The sequence below is a fragment of the Bos indicus genome, chromosome 6, assembly GCF_029378745.1.
Source record: "Bos indicus isolate NIAB-ARS_2022 breed Sahiwal x Tharparkar chromosome 6, NIAB-ARS_B.indTharparkar_mat_pri_1.0, whole genome shotgun sequence".
NCBI lineage: Eukaryota > Metazoa > Chordata > Mammalia > Artiodactyla > Bovidae > Bos > Bos indicus.
Window position 1 is genome coordinate 37,538,616 of NC_091765.1, and position 18,898 is coordinate 37,557,513.

Genomic DNA, 18,898 nt, shown 5'->3' on the forward strand with positions numbered 1-18,898 from the left:
GACATTTAGTGCACATGCAGAATCTTACAGTTGACAGTCATTAAATCATGAGGGTCAATCTCGCTTTAAATCTTGAGCATTATTAACCAATGACAATGAGCAATAGTTAGGAACTTTAGCTCTTTGCATTGATGATTCATGTCAGTTGGAAAGAGGTCAGAACACTGGATTAGGGCATGATATTATATAAGTGATAGAGGGACCAGTGAGTTCTAACTGGAGAAAGAATGATCAGAGATGAGATGAGGAGACTGAGCTTGACTTGGTACGTTGGATAGGCAGGACAGGTGTGATTGGCATTTCAGACAAAGATGTAATGATGTGCTTGGAGAAAGGTGAGCAGACTTCTTTGGTTGGCACTAAGGGTTCACTTAGAGAGGAAGTGCAAGCAGGTATAGTTAGAAAATGTATCTGGGCCTTGAAGCCTGGTTTAGAGGTGTGGCCTTTATTCTGCAGTCAGTGAGAAGTCACTGAAAACTTATAGGATTAATTGGTGGATGAGAGACTCACTGAACTGCACTGAATCAGGGAAGAGTGATCACTAATCATATTTTATAAGGCTACAGGCATGAAATCACCCTGAGACTAGGTTTGAACAAGAAGAGAAGACTATATTCTTTTGTACTCTGAGCCAAGAGGAGCTTTAACACCTTCCTGCCAAAAGAAAACAGTGACAAGAAGACTAACACCTTTTACCTTTTGCTTATTGCACTAAGTGGCTATTTTAGTGAAACTCTGTCTCTCAGCACCTCTAGTCATTGTAAATTTTTCCACTGGAGCAAGGAGAGATATCAGCTGACCACTTTACTCATCGGAGTGACAGTGTTAGCTTTCCACCTTCCTAATGAAATTCTCCAGTTGGCTGTGAAAATAGCAGGAAGCTAGCTATATTTAGCAAAGGAAAGCAACAAGTCTAAGCAGTATGCAGAGAAGGGGAAAAATAGAAACACTAAGTCTTATGATTAGTGCAACCAACAGTACTGCTTACAATTTTCCATATTTTGTAACTGGCAAAAGCAGAATGCTTTGTTTTGCTGTTTAAACCAAAGTCAAGCCTACATGTTCCCTCACTATTATGTCTAAATAACATATTTTATTTATTCAAGGGGAAGGGTATTTTTAGATTTCAAAAGAGTAACAGAATACTATGCTTTTTGAAATAAATCAGCCAGTAAGTATGATCATGCTCATATTCAGTAACTTCTATTCGATTAAATACATTTCAAATGGAGGAACTGGTATAATAGGTATTTTCAATCAATTTCCCGTAAAACTTCTACTCTCCCATAGTCCTGTAATACATTTTCTCCATTTCTGTGAGTTCTAGCAACTTTGCTTGAATTGAAAGTTTTAGATTGTGTTCATAAAACTTAGTGAGACATGGAATATAAAATTTTTCATGCTTAGAATTTCAAATCCTTAGTATCTCTATTGTAACTTTTCATCCCCACTCTAACATTTCCTGAGAAGTTTGCATTCTTTATTTAAACCTGTAGAGAGAGGCATGGAGGATTTACTAATTTACAAGATCAACTGTTTTAATTGAAAACTCCTTTTTATTGGGCTGAAATATTTTCTTCCAATTTCCCTTTTAAGTGCTATTCTCTATGTAAAAATAGACAACATCTATTCCTAATACATGTTAGCTTTTTAACTTTTTCAGATAGGTATAATCTGGCCAGAGTATCTGTTTGTGAGCTAAAGTAATTCCTAGCTTTTTGACACATGTCCCACCTTTGATTCATATTGAGTTTATGGTCAGCTCACTTTCCTGCATTTTAAATTAAAGGACAAAATTGTTGAATACCTGTGTGGTCATTTAGAGGAATACATTCCTGACATTTTTCTAGGGCATTTGCTTTGTGAAACAAGACCCATAGGCCAGAGCACCTGGTCAGTTCTTGCCGTGTGGACTCAAATTAGGCAAACACAGAAAGTGTTTGCTTAAACCTTCAAACAGATAATGTTTCTTCTTTTCTGTGATTTTACTCTGCAGTAAATAACTAAATTTAAAAAAAAAAAAGGAAAGGCTGTATGTTTACTCCAAGGCCAACAAATTTTTATTTGATTAGTTTGTCTAGCTATTAATATTTTTTAAAGTATGGTTCAGAGTAATTTTAGATACATACTTATTATATTTAACTGCAAATTATCCTCCCAACTATTGGGTTTGTTTTTGTTCCAACTCATTTCCTCTTTGGTGGGCCTCTGTGGTTGTCAACTTCAGGAAGTCCCTGAAGCCTTGATCAAAGAAGGATAAATTGAAAAACCAATAAAATAATGCTTAATCACTAGTCCCATTGTCCTCATTATTCTTGCTAAGCCTCCAGATGCCGCCAGGGGACAATTATTAATAGAAAATCATCTTCCTGAATAATATAAAACCCAAATCTTTCTTTAAGACTTTTTCTACTCTTTAAAAAGTCTAGTACAAAGTGAGAGCAAAATCTGGCAGAAACAATTGGAATACATCTTGGACTTTTTCTTAGAATAGATTTAAATTATATTTGCGTACCATTGGTAATGCTAGTGTTCATTTTAATATGTAAACCTCTCACTTCCTTTGTAACATTTTTCAGTGTTTACATAATTATAACTGGGTGTTCTGAGCTATCCCTCAGGAAAGACTTGTGTCATATTTTAACATGTGTCCAACCCCAAGTCCTAAGTACACAACTACTATATTTAAAAAGGGAGGGAATTGTGTGGATCCTCTACGGGTGCCAGAGTGGCACCCACAGACTCTAAAGTATATCATTCTTTTCCGATTTGTAAACAACAGAAGTCATCAGAATTTTGGAAGCATTCTGTTGCCCTGTTATGTCCTAGGTCCAGCCAAGGGTTGAGTTCAGAACTCAACATACTCAGTAATGCTTTAACTAGCTCCTTCTGGCAGGGGCTTCTCCTGGCATAGACAGAGTATACCAGTCCTTTCCCACAAGGGTGTCTGTGGAGATTAGTTGATGTCAAGTCTTCAGTTTCACTCTAGAAAGTAGTCCCTCATCATTGGGACTTCTGCAATCTTTGCCCCTCTTGAACAAGTGGCCATGCCTTGTTCAATTAGCATCCATGCCTCTCTGCCAGCTCTCATGTTATCTCAACATATCATTTAATTCATTTTGCTAAGGAAGACTTTATATGTATTTGTCTTTGTTGCCCAAGCAGATGCTAACTTCTTGAGCATCTTTTAATTCTTTGGATTCCCCACAATATTTAGTTTAGGTGTTCAATGAATAATTATTCATTTTACTCTTTCTGGCATAATTTGGACCCACTTTATTTTATTATCAGTTTTAACACTATTGTTATATGTATAAAGTGCTTTCATAAAAACATGCGTTTTTGGTATAATACCAAAATGTCATAGTCTTCCATTAGGGAGGAGCCTTGTTAGACTTCTGAGTATAGCAATATAGAATTTTGTGATCTTAAACAACTGTTTTTCACTGTTTTTCTACATTGGTTTAGAATACCGCTTCCTGATTTATGAGGGCAAAACAAGTAGAGAGTGCTTGTTTTCATAAGACATTTTCGCTCTAAGTGGTACTTCTCAAAACCATGATTCTGTGATTTGGGCTTCTCATATTTATTTTAAGTTACTGTTTAGGAAAAGTTCCATATTATAGTAATGAAAACTAAGTGTTTTAAGATAAATGTTGGCCATTGCTGGAGGAATTAATACAAAGCTGCAAGTAATTTTCTCCTTTCCCTATTCCCCAGTCTACTTTATGCTATTCTTTTCCTTTACATTTTATAAAAAGTCATTTGCAAAAGTAGCTGGACGTGAACTTTATAGAACTTGAACCTCGGCTCTGGGCTCAGTGCTACATGTGGTAGAGGAAAAACTTCATGAGCAGCCCCAGAATAGAGAGTTAAAACACAGCCAAGAAGACAAGATTTACAGGCACATAAAATTATTGAATGAAATAGGGCATAAAATTATAGAACATAATTAAGTGCAGAGTGACTAAAATACAAATATTATATTTTACTTGCACATGCGTCTTTCTCCAAGTTTCTCAAAGAAATTCAAGGTATAAATTGTAAGAGCAAACAACAGCTAGCACTCTGCCATATGCTGAACAAAGGGCTGTGGATGCTTTATTTATTTATTCCCCTACAACAGTCTTTTGAGGTGAGTACTGTTATTATTTCTGTCTTAAAGGCAAGCGCACCAAAGCCTGCATCGGCTAAATCGCTTATTCAGCAGCACATAGCTCTTAGAGCAAATTGCCCGAGTCTGGCCCCATCTCTGACTCTGATTCAAACCTCACAGCTGCTCTCAACCTCTATTCTTTGTTCTGCAAACTTCAGATCCCAGTTCACTATTATGTCTTGAGAATAAATTAGTGGATGACAACTATAATTTTAAGAAATAAGATAAAAATGAGCAGAATACATCCCACATTGTTTTGTGAGACTTTTTTATGTGTGTGTAAGAGGACTTAGTCTTGGTCATGATGTGAAATGTAATGCTTTCTATGTGTTGGAGCCAAAGAAATTTGAAAAGTACAACCTCTCAGGGAAATCTTAATCAGAATTAAGAAATTTATTACTAGAAACAGAGATTTATTTATTTTTAGTTGATGAATGAAGAGGCTGAGGACCAGAAGTAAAGCAGGACTACCTTTTTTTGGGGGGGTTGTTCTGAGCCGTGTGTAGGATTTTAGCTCCCTGACTAGGGATCTAACCCACACCCCTTGCAGTAGAAGTTTGGAGTCCTAACCACTGGACTTGGATTTCCCCCAGGACTACTTCTTAAAATGAGAAATATATGGAACTGAGAATTCATTTTAGCTTCAGTTTTAAAGCCAAACTCAGCCCATTCAGCAAAACTCAATGTACCATACTAAAAGCCATGGTGAATATAAGGATATTAAAAAGTGCTCTCTTCCCCGCTCCACCACTGGCTTCCAGTCTAGAGAAACAGATAATGTTAGTGGGGAGAGAGATGATGGGTAAGGGGACGCCTCTGAAGTATTATGAAGAGGCAGAGCATGTGTCACCTGAGTGACTTACTCTTTTGTGATTTAGGGTTTATTTAGAGAATTTTTTTTTTAATTTCATGGGAGAGGGGCTTCACTGATGGCTCAGTGGTAAAGAACCCACCTGCCAATACAGGGGGCACAGGTTTGATTCCTGATCCAGGAAGATCCTACATGCTGTGGAGCAACGAAGCCTGTGTGCCACAACTATTGAGCCTGTGCTCTAGAGCCGGGGAGCTACAGCTACTCATCCCATGTACCACAACTACTGAAGCCCGTGCACCCCAGCGGCTGTGCTCTGCAAGAAAAGCAATGGCAATGAGAAGCCCGAGCGCCACAATTAGAGAGTAACCCTGACCCCCAGCTCACTGCAACTAGAGAAAAGCCTGCACAGCAACAAAGACCCAGCAGAGTCAATAATAAATAAAATAAACACATGGATAAATTTTTTTTTCATTTTCATGAGAAGGAGCTAGGGAAAATATGTCTAAAATTTCATCTTGGGGGATGCAGTAATAAAGAGAAAACTGCAAAACAGATGTAGACTAGAGTAATTCAGAATGCAAAAGCCTGGGAAGAAGTTATGGGTGGGCAGAGGTTGTGAATCAAAAGATGAGATTTAGTATGTACAGAGAAAATGAAAAGAGACCAAAAGAAAAAGGCTAATAAGTAAATTGGCTTCAGGGAAAACATTATGAGGGCAAGAAAGACCTGAGGGATCTGTGGGGAGAAAGGAAATGAATGTAAGAGAACTGGGGAAAGAGGGTTAAAAAGTATTAATGTGGATTGTGAATAAAATCCCTTTGATGCTGGTCTAAAGAAGTAAGAATTTACACTTACTTTGAACTTTAGTGGTGGCATCAAAAAGTCAATCTTGTATCAGTGCTACAAAATGCCACCACCATGGGTTCTCTTGAACACTCCAATAATGCAGCTCCCTAAGCCCATGTTATTTAGAAGCCACAACAATTGATTTTCTGTGAAAGCAGGACCTGAAGAGACTGGGTCTCATGAACCCTGAACTTTATTTGGGTTATGGAGTTTATGTAATTATTCCAGAGTCGTTTAGGCTGAATGGTCTATTGGGTGTGTGTTTCATTTCTTTAAAGCTGCCTCAAAGACATTCAAGTATATTTTGTTCAACTTTGAATACTCATCTGTATGAATGCCACCAGTCCAGAGAAATCCAAAGATATAATGTCAGGAAGGAGTCGTGTCTTCTGATGATGTAGAGAAATGACCCTACAGATATCTTACTGCAAAAATCAATGTCATTCTTGGGAAACGGGTTCAAGTCCATCTTGTTCTACTTACTAGCTTAAAATGATAGGATCCTTCTTCAGGTGAATGGTCCATTTTCCACTGTGAGTGATGTACTCAGAATCATCAATTGTATTGTAAATAAAACCTTTTTGTTATCAGGGAAGATTTACTTCACTATACTAAAGTATGAGGATGTTTGTTAAATGGATTTCAATACAAGTACCAAATTAGACTTCTCAGAAATAATGCCAGACCTCAAAGGTCAAAAAGGCATAGGATTTTTGCCTTATATTAGGAGCACAGATGTTCTAGTCCATTTAATAAAGAATGTCTTACCAATGATAAGTCCCTGAGCCACCTGAATCAATTATATTAATATATTATAAATTAAAGGAGCAAAGTACATCTAGAATTAAATACAACTGAGTGCTTTCTTACTACCTTTAAAAATGTAAGAATTTCTAACATGAGATCTAGCCTTTTAACAAATTAAGTGTATGATACAATGTTGATAACTAGAGGAGCAATGTTTTATACCCATCTCTCATCTTGCATAACTGAAACATTGCACCCATCAAAAATCAACACTCTGTTTACCCTCTTCCCCCCAACCCCCAGCAACCACCAGTCTACTCTGCTTCTGTGGGTTTAAGGCTATTCTAGCTACCTCATGTAGGTGGACTCCTCACTAGCTTTAGGTTGGCATATGTGTTGGTAGAGGAATAAGAGATAGAAGATAGAAAAGGAGCAATATAATGGTCAAGGGCAAGCAGGGACTTCCCAGACATAGTCTGGAAACTTCCCAAGTTGTATAGTTAAAAATAAAGAATGGTTTTGTAAATTTCTTTTTCCCAGTTGTGCATTGTCTGATGTGATCATGACCTTGTCAGCAAGTTCTATTTTCACTGTGACTGGAAAACCTTTTACCTCATGCTCACTTTGGGGAAATTTTAGTCCTTCCTTCTCTTTGCCTCTTCTCTGTTTGAGAAGAGTCATGGAAAATTCAACTCATTTCTCTAAGAGTTTTCCTCCTTAGGATCATTCTAAGATTTCATTTTATTATATAGATTATATTTTAATAATTACTATTTCCCTTACAGCAAATATTGTTCACTTTTGCTTAAACCTATGTTGTGAGGTAGTATAGTTATGTGAGGTAGTATAGTTGTGATACCAACCTTGATTCAGATGGTATCAATATGATTGAAGTGATAGAAGAATTATGTGGAAGTGGAAAAAAATACTTGATATTTTAAAAATGGATTTTATGATATCCCCAGTTTTTCCTATACTATTAGGTGGTTAATATTAATAGCAATTAAAGTTTGCTTTGTTTAGAAACTTTTTCAAGAATTTCAGAAAGTATTTCAAAATGATTTATGGAAATTTGTGCTGTACCACAAATGGGTCCAGAAATGAATGGGTTTGAAATATGGTAACCTCATGCTGATATTCTCAACATATACCAGATTTGAGTAATACTGTGAATTATCGTGTACTAATTAGGAAACTGCATCAAAATCAAGATTTACATATAAAATTGGCTTCATTTGGGGGAAAGATGGGGACATTTATACATAACTTTTACATATTACGTTATATCGTTAAGCTGTATTCAGTATGTAATTAATTCCATGCTTAGTTGTTCAGTTGCTCAGTTGTGTCTAACCCTTTGTAACCCCGTTAATGGCAGCACGCTGGGCTTCCCTGTCCTTCTTTATCTCCAGTCTATGTACTTAGTCACTCAGTTGTGTCTGACTCTTTGGAACCCCATGGACTATAGCCCTCCAGGCTCCTCTGTTTATGGGGATTCTCCAGGCAAGAATACTGGAGTGGGTTGCCATGCCCTCCTCCAGGGGAATCTTCCCCACCCAGGGATCAAACCCAGTTCTCCCTCATTGCTGGCAGATTCTTTACCATCTGAGCCACCAGGGAAACCCAAGTATACTGGAGTGAGTAGCCTATCCCTTCTCCAGGGGATCTTCCCCACCCAGGAATTGAACCAGAGTCTCCTGCATTGCAAGCAGATTCTTCACCAGCAGAGCCCTTATCTCTAGGAGTTTGCTCAAATTCATATCCACTGAGTCAGTGATGTCATCCAACCACCTCATCCTCTGTTGTCCCTTTCTGCTTCTGTTCAGTCTTCCCCAGCATCAGGGTCTTTTCCAATGAGTGAGTTCTTCACATCAGGTGGCCAAAGTATATAATAATATAAAGTATATAATAAAGAATATAGGGCATACAATTAACTAAGTGGTTTTCTCCCAGGGAGAAAATTATTGAAAAGATAAGAAAGCACTCACTTGAAATGCTTCAGGGAATTAAAGGAACTTAGTTTTAGAGCTAGTATACTCCTTCAATTTACCCATGTGTATTTTGGCAAAAACCTAAAACATGATGAAAAAATAAATTAACCTCAGATTGTTTAATAGGCAGCATTTTTGTGACTGTCTACTGAATTAGACATGGCAGCCACAGGAAGCATAGGAAATGAGGTGGAATGGGATGATGTGTTGGGAGAGAGTGGGTTGGGAGATGTTAGTTCTGTCTTACTGTGTTTCCATGAAGTTTTGTATAAAGTGGGCTTTAGGATGTTTACTGAAACCCACCTACATGGGAAATGTTGTTTGGTTTGAACTTGAGGTAAAATAATTTGCCATGTCCTGGACTGACTGGCTGACCTCAGTAAGCTAGCCAGAAAGACACTATCTCCAGGAGCCTTCCTGCCTCTCACCCCACTTAAAATGTCTTACTTTTATGCCCAACTGAAATACCTCTTCTTAGCATCCTTGATCACGTCTTACTCTGTCTACAGCCATACCACCATGAATGCACCTGATCTCATCTAAATCTTCTTCTATTTTATCTATAAGGAAACAACTATTTAAAATATAAGAAGTTTTTCACCAATACAGTATATTAATGCATATATATGGAATTTAGAAAGATGGTAACAATGACCCTATATACAAGACAGCAAAAGAGACACAGAGGTAAAGAACAGATTTTTGGACTCTGTGGGAGAAGGCCAGGGTGGAATGATTTGAGAGAATAGCATTGAAACGTGTATATTAACATATGTGAAATAGATCACCAGTCCAGGTTCAATGCATGAGACAGGGTGCTCATGGCTGGTGCACTGGGATGACCCTGAGGGATGGGATGGGGAGGGAGATGGGAAGGGGGTTCAGGATGGGGAACACATGTACACCCATGGCTGATTCATATCAATGTATGGCAAAAACCACTACAATATTGTAAAGTAATTAGTCTCCAATTGAAACTAATTAATTAAAAAAACAAAACATAAGAAGTTTTTATAGAAAAAAAAAAAAGAAATAAAGACAAAGTCTCTAGCTTTTATATGCATCAGTAGAACCTAGTAGTATCTAAATGGCAGTGATCTCTTGCAGGGCTTGCTCCATGGGCAGATGGGTGGGCTGTGCTCTCACATAGACCCATACTTAAAAGGGACACACACTTGATTTAATGTGCTGGTGTTGCCATCTTGAAATTCTTAATAATTATCTTTGAACTTGTGTTTTTAAAGTCAAGTCTGATGGGACAATGCAGCCTGCTCTTGAGCAGATGATGTGTATAGGAGAACAGAAGGTGTTTTCTAGTTTAGTCCTTTAATAGCAATTCCCCCTGCTTTCTGAATGAGAAGCCTTGCATTTTCATTTATACTGGGCCTCACAAATTATATAGCTGGGTCTTGTCTCTGTAGATCTTTACAGTTTTTATTCTACTAATTATACCACATCTTTTGAGAGTTTTCTCCTGTAAGTGGTCATGTTCACCTATTAAACTTGTATCATAATGTTTTGTTGCAAACATTTTTTAGAGTACTCTGTAGAAGTTTATGATAGTCATTGTATTAGTCTGTTTGAGCTGCTATAAAAAAGTGTTATAGACTGGGTAGCTTAAACAACAAACATTTATTTCTCACACTTCTAGAGGCTTGGAAGTGCAAGATCAAGGCACCTGCAGATTCAGTGCCTAGTAACAGCCCACTTCTGATTCGTAGAAGAAGAAGTTACAGGAAGAAGAAGAATCTTCCTGTAACTTCACAAGGCAAAAGAGGCAAGGGAGCTCTCTGGGGTCTCATTTATAAGGGCACTAAGTTCCATTCTTGTGGATACTTAATTGCCTTCTGAAGGCCCCACCTCCTAATACCATGACACTGGGGATTAGGTTTCAACATATATGATAGTCTCACTGGTCTCTTAGAGTCTTTCCACTTTTTTTCTATTTTCTGTCTGTGTTCACTGATTGTTTCCTCCGTCCCCTTTATTCTTCTATTGAGCTCATCCACTGAGTTTTTTTACTTCAGTTATTATATTGTTTAGTTCTAAAAGTTCTATTTGGTTCTTTATATCTTCTTTCTTTTGGTTCTTTATATCTTTCTTTTCTGAGACTTTCTGTTTTTCATTTGTGCAAAGTGTTGGTTAAATTGGTCATTGAAGCATGTTATGATGATTGCTTTAAAGTTATTTGTTAGGTAATTCTAACATGTCTGTCATCTCCGTGTTGCCATCTATTGTTTCATGGCATGTATTTTTTTCATTCAGTTCAGGATATTCTGGTTGAGTCCTAGATATTTTTATAACATATTACCAAACTCTAGATCTCATTTAATTTCTGTTTTAGCTGACCTTCTATGGCTCCACACCAGCCAGTGAGTCGTATGCCCTACCTCGTCAGGGTCAGGGAGAGATGCAAGCCCAGTTTTCGCACATGGGCTCTGTGGGCATTAAATGTTGTGTGTCTGTGGTTCAGCATTACTGCAGGCAGGAGTGAGATTTCTGGCTCCCCAAGTGGTCTCACTGGCACCCTGGGTGGGTAGCATGATCACTGCTGGGTGGTAGTGAATGTCTTAACCCTTTAGTAAATCTCCCCTATATCACCTCAGCAGGAAGGTGCTGGGTGGGAGTGGACCCAGGCTTCCCACTTGGTCTCCATTGACACCACAGGACCAGCTCCCCACAGGCTGGCTGAAATGAAAGTTTCAGCTCCCTTTCTAGATTTCTCTGACTCCATCCTGTGGTGGGGTTGGACACTGGGGCACCTTGTTATAGTCTCTTGAGCATAGAAATCTGGGCTCCCCTTTGCTTGTATGTGTGGGACGTGGGGCAGAAGTATAGCCATTAAGGTTCCCTGGTGACTCAGTGGTAAAGAATCCTCCTGCCAATGCAGGACACACGAGTTTGAGCCCTGATCTGGGAAGATCCCACATGCCACGGGGCAACCAAGCCCAAGCACCACAACTACTGAGCCTGTGCTCTAGAGCCTGGGAGCTGCAACTGCTGAAGCCTGAGAGCCCTAGAGCCTGTACTTCACGAGAGAGACAGTCTTAGTCACTCAGTCATGTCTGAGTCTTTGTGACCCCATGGTCTGTAGCCCACCAGGCTACTTTGTCTATGGGATTTCCCAGGCAAGAATACCAGAGTGGGTAGCCATTTCCTTCTCCAGAGGACCTTCCTGACTCAGGAACCGAACCCAGGTCTCCTACTTTGCAAGTAGATTCTTTACCATATGAGCCACCAGGGAAGCCAGCATGAACTGCATTGAGGAGTAGCCCATGCTCCTGACAACTAGAGAAAACCCACACAGCAATGAGGACCCTGCACAACCAAAAAGAATAAATAAATAACTAAGAAGTATAGCCATTATTGTCTAAAATTTTCAGTCTTGCCAGGTGATCCCATTCAGGTTCCTTTGACCAGAGAGTGTAGGCTTCAGTTGGGGCTTTTTTTGGTCTTCTCTGGTTGGCATTGCTATGTTGTCAATATCTTCAGCTCCAAGTCAGAGATACAGGAAGCAAAAAGAAAACCCAGGGAATTTAATAACTTGTCATTCCTTGGGTCCCATGGTCCCTGACTAGTCTGCCTAATTCTCTCCACCTTTCAGCGTTTTCACTGGTTTGTTTTATATGTATGTCCATTATATTTGTAACACATGTCCATATATATTAGTTGTGCTTAGCAAGAGGAATAGGGAAAAGTACCTCTAATCTATCTTCACTGAAGTAGAAGTCATCTATTATTGTTATTTTTAAAATAATTTTAAAAGAGCAACTTTAGGTTCACAATAAAATTGAGAGGAAAGTACTGAGATTTCCCTCATACTCCCTCCACCTATGTGCATAATTTCCCCCATTATCAACATCACTCACCAGATGGTACATTTGTTACCAAGGATCAACCTACATTGACACATCATTCAAAATGTATATATTACCTTAGGTTTCAACCTTGGTTGCCGGGGACCAGCCCCGGCGGATCCAGGGAATTCGAAGGGGAGACGGCTTCAGCGATCAGGAAACAACAGCTTATTTAAATGTTAATTAAAGATATAAAGAGTGGTTAAATAAGGATAGCTCAGTGAGGAAATTCAGTGGAGAAAAGAGGCTGAATAACTTGGTTTATGAGGAAAGCTAATAAAATTCCAAAATAAGGAATTTTGTGTCACCTACGTAGGCCGCAGGCATCCTCCCGTTCTCCTGAAGGAGAGGACACACTAAGGCCTCCCTGGTCAGATCTTAGAAGCCCAGGCAAAATTAGTAGGCTTGACGAGCTTCCCCGCCCCAGAGGAAAAATTCAGCCAGAAGGTGAGAGAAAGAACGACATGGGGAGACCAAATTTCGGTGAACAAAAAGGCGTACTTTATTTTCCAAAGTAGTTTTATACCTTAAGTTGTGCATAGAGGATAATGGGGGAAGGGGTAGAGTCATGCAAGGACAGCAGTCCCTGATCCTAATCGAAGCCAGGCTTTCAAACTTATCATATGCAAAAGTTTAGGTGATTTACATCATCTTCTGGCCAGGAGGCCTGTTAACATTTTAAGAAACTTACTTTTCTCTAAAGGTAATTATTCTAAAGTCAGGCGCCAGCCTCCAAAAGCATTAGATAAAGTTGCATTCCTATAGGGCAAAGGTGAGGTAGGCTCAATCAAGAAAAGAATTAACTCAAGGGTCCAAGGTTACAAACACTGAGGCTACTACTTACATTTCTATACACCAATTATATCAATCAATACACTGCCAAGGACACAGTAGGTAAGGGATACGAGACTTAGCAGCAAACATAGGCCCAACAAGTGAAAAACCCTTCACCAATACAATTTCTAATCAATCTTTTAACTGCTCAAAGCAATCTGTATTTAGACAGTTTAGAACATCTCATGCCTCTCACAGTTGGGAGGCTCTGAACAATCACATGTGGCCGGAAAAACCTATTCAGGCAGGCTAGAGGATTTCCAAAGGAGTTTGTAGGTTGAAACACTGTCACACCCAGAAATTATTAACAGGAGCTGTAAGTTAACTCTTTTTTCAGAGAGAGGTAGTGGGGGACAGCCCCCCGTAAAGTCAGAGGTGGAGGTGAGAGCACAAAGCAGAAAGTAGGCAGACTCTGGTTTTGGGGGTAGATGCTCGAGAATTTCCAAGGGACTCCTGAGGCTTTATCCCGCCTTTGCGTATGCCGAGCCTCCTTCCTCATGACCTTTGCCATGGGTGGAGCTCCTCATGCCAGCTCCCGGCACTTGATGTTATATATTCTATGGGTTTGGGCAACTGTATAGTGATGTGTTTTCATAATTATCAGTTCAGTTCAGTTCAGTTGCTCAGTCGTTTCCGACTCCTCACGACCCCATGAATCACAGCACGCCAGGCCTCCCTGTCCATCACCAACTCCCGGAGTTCACTCAGACTCACGTACATCGAGCCAGTGATGCCATCCAGCCATCTTATCATCTGTCGTCCACTTCTCCTCCTGCCCGCAATCCCTCCCAGCATCAGAGTCTTTTCCAATGAGTCAACTCTTCGCATGAGGTGGCCAAAGTACTGGAGTTTCAGCTTTAGCATCATTCCCTCCAAAGAAATCCCAGGGCTGATCTCCTTCAGAATGGACTGGTTGGATCTCCTTGCAGTCCAAGGGACTCTCAAGAGTCTTCTCCAACACCACAGTTCAAAAGCATCAATTCTTCGGCGCTCAGCCTTCTTCACAGTCCAACTCTCACATCCATACATGACCACAGGAAAAACCATAGCCTTGACTCGATGGAACTTTGTTGGCAAAGTAATGTCTCTGCTTTTCAGTATGCTATGTAGGTTGGTCATAACTTTCCTTCCAAGGAGTAAGCGTTCTTTTAATTTCATGGCTAGAGTCACCATCTGCAGTGATTTTGGAGCCCAGAAAAATAAAGTCTGACACTGTTTCCACTGTTCCCCATCTATTTCCCATGAAGTGATGGGACTGGATGCCATGATCTTTGTTTTCTGAACGTTGAGCTTTAAGCCAACTTTTTCACTCTCCACTTTCACTTTCATCAAGAGGCTTTTGAGTTCCTCTTCACTTTCTGCCATGAGGGTGGTGTCATCTGCATATCTGAGATTATTGATATTTCTCTGGAAATCTTGATTCCAGCTTGTGTTTCTTCCAGTCCAGTGTTTCTCATGATGTACTCTGCTAACTGCTGCTGCTAAGTTGCTTCAGTCGTGTCTGACTCTGTGCGACCCCATAGATGGCAGCCCACCAGGCTCCACTGTCCCTGGGATTCTCCAGGCAAGAACACTGGAGTGGGTTGCCATTTCCTTCTCCAATGCATGAAAGTGAAAAGTGAAAGTGAAGTCGCTCAGTCGTCTCTGACTCTTAGCGACCCCATGGACTGCAGCCCACCAGGCTCCTCCGTCCATGGGATTTTCCAGGCAAGAGTACTGGAGTGGGGGTACCATTGCCTTCTCCGATGATGTACTCTGCATATAAGTTAAATAAGCAGGGTGATAATATACAGCCTTGATGTACTCCTTTTCCTATTTGGAACCAGTCTGTTGTTCCATGTCCAGTTCTAACTGTTGCTTCCTGACCTGAATACAGGTTTCTCAAGAGGCAGGTCAGGTGGTCTGGTATTCCCATCTCTTTCAGAATTTTCCACAGTTTATTGTGATCCACACAGTCAAAGGCTTTGGCATAGTCAATAAAGCAGAAATAGATGTTTTTCTGGAACTCTCTTGCTTTTTCCATGATCCAGTGGATGTTGGCAATTTGATCTCTGGTTCCTCTGCCTTTTATAAAACCAGCTTGAACATCTGGAAGTTCATGGTTCACGTATTGCTGAAGCCTGGCTTGGAGAATTTTGAGCATTACTTAACTAGCATGTGAGATGAATGCAATTGTGCGGTAGTTTGAGCATTCTTTGGCATTGCCTTTCTTTGGGATTGGAATGAAAACTGACCTTTTCCAATCCTGTGGCCACTGATGAGTTTTCCAAATGTGCTGGCATATTGAGTGCAGCACTTTCACAGCATCATCTTTCAGGATTTGGAATAGCTCAACTGGAATTCCATCACCTCCACTAGCTTTGTTCATAGTGATGCTTTCTAAGGCCCACTTGACTCACATTCCAGGGTCTGGCTCTAGGTCAGTGATCACACCATTGTGATTATCTGGGTCGTGAAGATCTTTTTTGTACAGTTCTTCTGTGTATTCTTGCCATCTCTTCTTAATATCTTCTGCTTCTGTTAGGTCCATACCATTTCTGTCCTTTATCGAGCCCATCTTTGCATGAAATGTTCCTTTGGTATCTCTGATTTTCTTGAAGTCTTTCCTGCTAGTCTTTCCCATTCTGTTGTTTTCCTCTATTTCTTTGCATTGATCCCTGAAGAAGGCTTTCTTATCTCTTCTTGCTATTCTTTGGAACTCTGCATTCAGATGTTTATATCTTTCCTTTTCTCCTTTGCTTTTCACTTCTCTTCTTTTCACAGCTATTTGTAAGCCCTCCCCAGACAGCCATTTTGCTTTTTTGCATTTCTTTTCCATGGGAATGGTCTTGACCCCTGTCTCCTGTACAATGTCACGAACCTCATTCCATAGTTCATCAGGCACTCTATCTATCAGATCGAGGCCCTTAAATCTATTTCTCACTTCCACTGTATAATCATAAGGGATTTGATTTAGGTCATACCTGAATGGTCTAGTGGTTTTCCCTACTTTCTTCAATTTCAGTCTGAATTTGGCAATAAGGAGTTCCTGATCTGAGCCACAGTCAGCTCCTGGTCTTGTTTTTGCTGACTGTATAGAGCTTCTCCATCTTTGGCTGCAAAGAATATAATCAATCTGATTTTGGTGTTGACCATCTGGTGATGTCCATGTGTAGAGTCTTCTCTTGTGTTGTTGGAAGAGGATGTTTGCTATGACCAGTGCATTTTCTTGGCAAAACTCTATTAGTCTTTGCCCTGCTTCATTCTGTATTCCAAGGCCAAATTTGCCTGTTACGTTTTGGCTAAGATCAAGTATAGTGTGTGTGTTCATAATTATAACATTATACAAAATATTTACACCACCCTAAAAATCCTCTTTTTCTGCCTATTCATTCCCTCCTCCCCAACTGATCTTGTTGTTCCCCAACTGATCTTCTTATTATTGCCATAGTTTTGCCTTTTCTAGAATGTCATATAGTTGGGATCATACATAGATAGCTTTTTTCAGATTGGCTTCTTTCACTTAGTAATATGAACTTAAATTTCCTTCACATATTTTTATGGCTTGAGAGCTCATTTCCTTTTAGTGCTGAATAATATTTCACTGTCTGGATATATTGCCTTTTATATATCCGTTCAAGCTGAAGGGCATCTTGGTTGCTTCCCACTTTGGGCAATTATGAATAAAACTACTATAAACATCCATGTGCAGGTTTTTGTGTGAACATATTTTCAGCTCCTTTGGGTAAATTTCAAGGAAAGTGATTACTGGGTCATATAAGAATATGTTTGGTTGTAAGATTCTGCTAAGCTGTCTTCCAAAGTGGCTGTCCCATATTGCATTTCCATCAGCAATATATGAGTCCCTGTTGCTACACATCCTGGCTGGCTTGGTATTGTCAGTGTTGTGGATTTTGGCCACTGTAATAGAAGAATGTGTACTGGTAATTCATGTTGCTTTATTTTGCATTTCCTGATGACATATGGTGTGGAACACCTTTTCATACGTTTATTTATCATTTGGATATCTTCTGTGATGGGGCATCTGTTAAGGTCTTTGACCAATTTTTTTCATTAGGTTCTTGTTTTCTCATGTTGAATTTTAAGAATTCTTTGTATATTTTAGATAATTGTCCTTTATCAGGCATATCTTTTGCAAATATTTTCTCTCAGTCTGTAGCTTGTTTTTTAAGCCTCTTGACATTATCTTTCACATACCACAAGGTTTCAGTTGTAATGAAGTCCAGCTTATGAATTATTTCTTCCATGGACTATGTTCGATGTTGTATCTAAGTAGCCATTGCCATCCCCAAGGTCCTCTTAGTTTTCTCTCATGTGATATTCTAGCAGTTATATAGTTTTGCATTTTACATTTAGGTTTATGATCCAATTTGAGTTAATTTTTGTGAACCGTGTAAAGTCTGTATCTAGATTCAATGTTTTGCATGTGGATGTTTCATTTTCCATCACCACTTGTTCAGGAGACTGTCTTTGCTATATTATTTTGTCTTTGTTCCTTTGTCAAAGATCAGTTGACTGTGTTTATGTGGGTCTATTTCTGGGCTCCCTATTCTGTTCCATTGATCTATTTGTCTAGTTTTTCACCAGGACAATACTGTCTTGACTACTATAGCTTTTAGTAAGTCTTGAAGTCAGGTGGATGGGTTTTCTTCATGGCTCAGTGGAAAGAATCCATCTGCCAGTGCAGGAGATGCAGGATACTCAGGCTCAATTCCTGGGCCAGGAAGATCCCCTAGAGTAGGAAATGGCAAACCACTCCAGTATTCTTGCCTGGGAAATCCCACGGACAGAGGAGGCTGGGGGGCCACAGTCCATGGCATTGCAAAAGAGTCAGACACGACTTGGAGACTAAACAACAATGGAAGTGGTATTGTGTTTTTAATTTCAAATTCTACTTGTTCATTTCTGATATACAGGAAAGCAGTTGATTTTTATATATTAACTTGTTCCCTGCAACCTCTCTATCATTACTTATTAGTTCCAGGAGTTTACTATTGTTGATTCTTTCAGGTTTTCTGTATAGACAGTCATGTCACCTATGAACAAAAACAATCTTATGCCCTCCTTCCTAATATGTATACCTTCCCCCCCAACTTTTGTTGCCTTAGCAAGAATTTCCTATATGATGTTGAAAAGGAGTGGTGAAATAGGGTATTATTTCTTTTAAATGTACACTATCACATTTTTTGTATAGTTTTTGTCATTGTTCTGATTTTAGTAATATTACTTACTGGTGGAAGTAGTGATAGATTTCCTCTTCGTGGGCTCTAAAATTACTGTGGATGGTGACTGCAGTTATGAAATCAGATGATTGTTTCTTGATAGGGAAGTTATGACAAACCTAGACAGTGTGTTGAAAAGCAGAGCCTTTACTCTGCTGACAAAGGTCTGTATAGTCAAGACTATCATCTTCCCAGTGATCACAAATGATTGTGAGAGTTGGACCGTAAAGAAGGCAGGGTGCCAAAGAATTGTTGACTTCGAACTGTGGTATTGGAGAAGACGCCTTGAGAGTCCCTTGGACACAAGGAGATCAAACCAGTCAATCTTAAGGGAAATCAACCCTCAATACTCATTGGAAGGACTGATGTTGAATCTGAAGCTCTAGTATTTTGGTCACCTTATATGAACAGCTGACTCATTGGGAAAGTCC

General features: G+C 39.5%; 1 long non-coding RNA gene across 3 annotated transcripts in view; it reads left to right on the forward strand.

Annotated features, from left to right (window-relative positions):
• The window catches only part of LOC109560130 (uncharacterized), a 231,705-nt gene that overhangs the window by 104,872 nt on the left and 107,935 nt on the right, over positions 1-18,898 (forward strand). The gene's annotated exons all lie outside the window — the stretch shown is intronic.